A 6000-nucleotide genomic window follows, 5' to 3' on the forward strand; every position below is an offset into this window, starting at 1 on the left:
CTAAATCGTTTGTTTCTCTTCAGAGACTAAAGAAGGACCCCTGGATGGCTAGCTCAGATGTCAGGTTCTCCATTGTAAATGCCAGATTTAGATGAGATTACTCTTATCCCAGTCTTCATAAATTTTACAATATGTAGAACTAGCTGTTTATTGCATTATAAAGTAGATAAATAAAAAATACTTAGCAAAAATTTGGATTTCCATGGATTTCGGGTTTCTTCTTTTTGTAAGGAAAGCTTTCCATAAGTATGTATTGCTAAAAGCAAACTATGGGAAACTTACAACTTGAGGAAATATTTAAGATATTTACAATTTAGGTGTCAGATATGTTTCCAACAAAATTGCTTGCACATTTCCAGCACAGTTGAAAGGGAAAGCCTAGCAGAGATCATTCTATGTTTTTATTTATATCACAGTACTTCATCAACCTCCCCAGTGTCTTCCCTTTCCATTTATGTAACACCTGCCTGTAGTTTCTTTCTAAAATTTTGTCACTACAATTTGTTGTCTCAAATGTTCTTTTTATCACATTCTTCTTCTCAATCCATTTACAAACCACACCTCAAAATAGTTCTTCATTTTTCTCTTGTCCTTTTGCTCTTTCTTTTCAGTTGCTATAATTTGGATCTCTAAGTTCTATATTACAACTTCAAAAAGCCTTTCAAGACATAATTTGCCTGAAAAATATTCTACTACATGGAACATAATGACAGTACTGTATAATATTCCTGTTAATAATTAACTTGTAAGTACTTCTGAGCTTTCTGGATATTTTCAAGATTGGCAGAACAATATCAGGTTTGAGTTGTTCATTGATTACTTTTCTCATAGGAACTGAAAAAGAATCCACAGGAGACAGACAACGTCTGTTTTCTAGAGATGTTTTATAATTTAGAATTTCATACCTTTCAAGAGATGAAAGGTTTCATTTTTACATAATCAGAGCTAAGCAGTTTCTCCTGAAGGCGTTGGACACAAGAATGATCAGGTTTGTCAAAATTCTTAGCTACTGAACAGATTAAGTCATGTGCCTTAGTTGGTTGGTGTGGTAAACAATCAGAGGAAGGGAGGGCAAGTGGCAATGCAAAAGCTTAAGTCAATTTTGGGGATGCTTTATGACCAAGTTTAGAGATGAACACAAATCTACAGGAAACCTAAACTAGGCACCCTCTCCCTCCTGTGTCTCTGTCTTGTTTATCTGTAGATTTAAATTCCTTATAGTAGCCTTAGGCTGACTTAGGCTGACATTTACACACTATGTGAATGAATTCCCTGGAAGGGCTCCAAGACTGAACAGACCGTGCATGGTGGAAAGAAGCCCCAGATGCAAAGCTGACCTGAGGCACTTGGCCCACATAGTGCATCTTAGCAAGAGGTGGAGGAAATAACTGAGGAATGGGGTATCTGAATATAGGCAGCACTTTGAGAATCGCACTGTATCACTGCCAGAAGCAAACTGACTCACTGAGCACTGTGTCAGCTCTCCATACACACAGTGCTATTTCACATGGCTTTGAAGGATTTTGCAGAAGGTCTGAGGAGCCAGTGAAGCATGAAGAGAGAGAGAGCGTCTCACTTCTTCAAGGGAGAAACCACAGCTGTGTGCCATGCAAAGTGTGCTAGGTTGGCATATAGCAGGATAGTAGGAAACACAGAATATCCCAAAAGGATACAGGAGAAAACACACAATGTATAATATCTTTTTTGTCCATAGATGTCACATGTTAAGAGGAGATCAAGTACTACAGTTCTAGTTCAGCTAAAATGAAATTATCTTATTCATCACCTCATTGTTGGATTATTGGTTTCTGTCAGTATCTAAAGCATAGAACTGCTATAATTTTAGTTATTGGTAGTGTTGTGCAATACCTTTCCTCAGCAAATGCAGTACACTGCTTGTATGCAGTTTAAAAGCTGACAACATCAGAAAGGCCTGGCTGTATCCTTTCTGGAAAAGTCTGAAAAACAGTGGTGGTGGAATAAGAGGCAATAAAAAAGAATCTTTTTTTGTTGCTGTTGGTTTTCCCCTTAAAAAGTTCTGAGGAAAAAGTATTTAACATTTGTGTTTCAATGTCTTTTACCTTTGCTCTCAATCTTGTTTTAGCAATTAAACAAAAGCAAATCAATTAAGGGAAGGAGGAAGAGTGAAATCTGGTAATGAAAAAAAAGCAAAGTATCATAATCCATTAAAGAAGTACTAAACATGGACAGCAGAAGTTATGCCACCCTAGGGCAGGTTTCCCCTTTGCAGATTGTTCACTTAATAGGTCGAGCTTAACCAACTTGGAGTAGAAGTATTAGAAAGGGTATCTCTCTACTTCTTCCTGGCTCTGTGAAATTTAATGCAAATTAGTATTTTTTAATGTCTCTTCATAGTTGCTGAACTCACTTTGAAATCAGCAAGATTGCTTGATACAATTTAAAGAATTGGCAGAGTAATGCAAATATGCAGACACACAGACAAGCACACATCAGCCCATACTTATCCCATTAGGATTGCATAAACTTATGGAATCAGGCTAAAATAACACTTGATGTGAAACATGTTAAAACTAAAATTTCTTTGCTGATGTAAACCTGTTCCAATGATGAAGAGTGAATTATTTACAATCAGAAATGAGTATGAAAATGCACAGAAATCACAGTACGGTGAGAGCCTTGGTGGTTTTTCTTTTTTTTTCTTTTATTTTTTTTCCCTGAAAAGAGGGTTTTATGTTGAATACATGATTATAGGATATTTGAAAGAAAAGATCGGAAATAGAAGATTTGCCCTTATCTGTTGAGAAATAAAAGACACATAAAAGGACTGTAATGCCAGAGAATCAATTGGATTGAGCTCATAGATAGTGCTGTAGGCCTAATAGCAGGGGACTGCAAGAGACCAACATGACAGGAAAGGTAGGAGAAAGAAATACTATATGATTAGATAAGGGAGACAGGTAAGATTTGGATTATGTGTGATTTCAGCTTCTCTAATAATTATGGAGAAACTTTGAGATACTGACTGATGGCATGTAGCATGACAGATAACAAATTAATGTATTTTCTGAAGCAGTACATCAAAGACTCTGCTAAGAATAATTTGTTTCTAGATTTGGCACTATTCTCATCAAGGACTCTGCTAACAATAATTTATTTCTAGATTTGGTGCTATTATAGCTCCAAGATATTAATAGGCGCCTATGAACTACTCATCTATTTTATCTAGTGTAAAAAATGTAAAGTACAGGATATTTCCTGAAAACTGTTACCAGAATTTCAGCAGATTCTGAATGATAAAATAATATTTTAGGAAACAATTACATGGGAGGGCATGTCAGTATGATTTGCTCCTGGAAAGGAAAGACACATTAATACTTAGTGAGATTTCAGTCCCATCATGAGAGCCTTTACACAGCCTAGATTCCAGAGTGCCTTTCACCATGTGTTGCATTTCTGAGTCTCTGGAGCCTTTGATGCATCTTGAATGTTACAATAAAACCTTCTTACACATTTGAACTTACTCCACAAATGAATCTAGATCATCACATGGTAAGAGCTGAGCATAAGATCAAAGAGTTAGAAAGCACCTCAGTATGCCAATAGTCCAATCCCCTAGTAAAGAGAGTCATATAGAGCAGGATACCCAAGGCTGCATCTAATTGTTTTTTGGATGTCTCAAAGGACAGAGAATCCACCATTTTTCTGTTCCACTGGTTGACCTCCATCACAGTTGACCTCCACCATAGTAAAAAAGTCTGGAACCAAACACAGTCATCCAAGGTATAGGATCCAAAAGATTGGCATAGTGCTGAGTCGGGGGGGGGGAAACAGCTATAATTTAAATAATCCTTAAAAAACTGAAATTGAGAACAACAAAGGAAAATGAGACTACTAAAGGGGAAAAAGAACAAAAAAAGAACCAAATCCAAGCTGAAATAAAAAATGAACTAGGAAGTTCCAGAAAATGCCAATATAGTGGGAAAATTTTAAAACTCAGTACAGGAAATGAGCCAAAAAGCCCTGTAAGTGTTTCATAACAGGCTATGTACATGCACAGCCTACAGCACAACAGCCCACAACAAGTCATTTATTTATGCCACAAACAAGTAATTCCCATCTATTCACTCCTTCCTTTTTTTTTTGAAACAGTGAGAACTTACATCAGCTTATGTATCACATGAATACAAAAAATTTTAAATGCTTTATCTCTGATTTAATGTTAATTTGGTTATTTTGTAGTTCTTATTTGTTAGTGTAATCTCTACATTCTGTGAACTTTCACATCAAACTTTAATGAGCTGATAATGCTTAATTCTATTAAGCATTTGTTTACTGTACTTGATGCTTATTCCTCGCATAGGAATACACTTTTCATCCAGCATCCTCTCATAGCATAGAAATGTTGTCTCTTCCCAAATACATGAGAGCTTGTTGTCCACCAGGACCCCCAGGTTCTTCTCTGGAAGGAGCAGAGCTGCTTTCCAGCAGGTCAGCCCCCGGCCTGTGCTGCTGTGTGGGTTTATTCTTTCCCAGGTGCAACACCCTGCCTTTGCCTTTGTTGAATTTCAGGAGGTTCCACTCTGCCCATCTCTCCAACCTGTCAAGGCCCTTGTGAAGGGCTGCACAGCCCTCTGGGGTGTTGGCCACTCCTCCCAGCTTTGTGTCAGCAGTGAACTTGCTGCAGAGGCATCTGCCCCTTCATCCAAGTAATGGATGGATAAGTTATCCAATACTGGGCCCAGTATTGAACCTTGGAGGACACAATACAAAGAGAAACAATCCAGTCTACTCACTTTGTAGAACTATCTAATCACAAAAAATGCCTAAATTTGATGCAGAAATCCACTTTCATCATTCTAGTTTATTGTGAAATTATCCTAAGTGCTCCAGAATTCCTGCTTTTTGCCTGCAGAGCTATTGTAACTTCATATTGGGTGGGAAACTATTTTTCCAACCCCGAGCCCAATGAGGAAGTTTAAAAGACTTATTATGAGATGCATATGTGTTTTAACAAACAGCATCTGAGAAAGTCAAATGCTCAGCCCAGAAATGGCAGAACTGTGCTGTAAACATTATCTCACCTGTTGTGACTACTTCATACCCCACTTGTACCATGTAAAATTGCCCAGCTTCAAGGATTTTCCAAGATATTGCTCTGGCATCTAGTGTCAACTGTGCAGGTATTCCAGCCTTTCTTCACTCCAGTTACCCTGTCTATGCAATTACTTAGAAAAGCAACTGTGAAAATTGCTACTGCACTTTGGAATTCTATTGCATTTCAGCCTCTTCTGGTCATATGAAATATGTTATAAAGCATGTACACACTCCTTTACACTTCTGCACTACAGTAGAAAAATGTCCCCCTTTTTAGAGCATTCACAGCCATGAGGAGTCACGCTCAGTAGCCTTGTGACTCTCTCAGAAGGATGCAGTTTACACCCGTAGCATATGGGGCATAACATTTTATTTTTCAAGAAACTGTAGGTGTAGTTTTGCTTCATAGTATCTTGCTTTACACAAAGCAGCTGGGATTGAAGACGGAATAAAACAGTGGATGCTTGATGGACAGAGGGGTTTTTGTAAAAGGACTGTGTCAAATGGGGGCAGTAGTTATCCCAAGGGATTCTTCTAAGATGTTGTTCTGACTATTTCATTACCTGTGAATCATAAATCTATAAAAGATTTGAACACCACTAATCCCAAAAATAAAACTTGAAATAAATTTTAAAAACATGACTATATATAGTTGTATGTGAAATCTGCAAAATATTGAGACTTTTATGTGTGCTAACTCCCCTTCCTCACCCTACCATCATTACAAAATTATATGAGTCAGTTCTAATGAGAGACACTAATAATTAAGGAGAAAATTCGTTGTACATTGCCCTCCTATCTATGGCATAATGCTCAGTGCTTGAATTCCCTTATTGCCTGTGCATGCTGGAAATTATTGTTTCCAGAAGATAGACTAGAAATTGGAAGAGGTCAAATCTTGCCTTACTGTTGAGATATCAATGT

This window comes from Aphelocoma coerulescens, chromosome 1, assembly GCF_041296385.1.
Source record: "Aphelocoma coerulescens isolate FSJ_1873_10779 chromosome 1, UR_Acoe_1.0, whole genome shotgun sequence".
Taxonomy (NCBI): domain Eukaryota; kingdom Metazoa; phylum Chordata; class Aves; order Passeriformes; family Corvidae; genus Aphelocoma; species Aphelocoma coerulescens.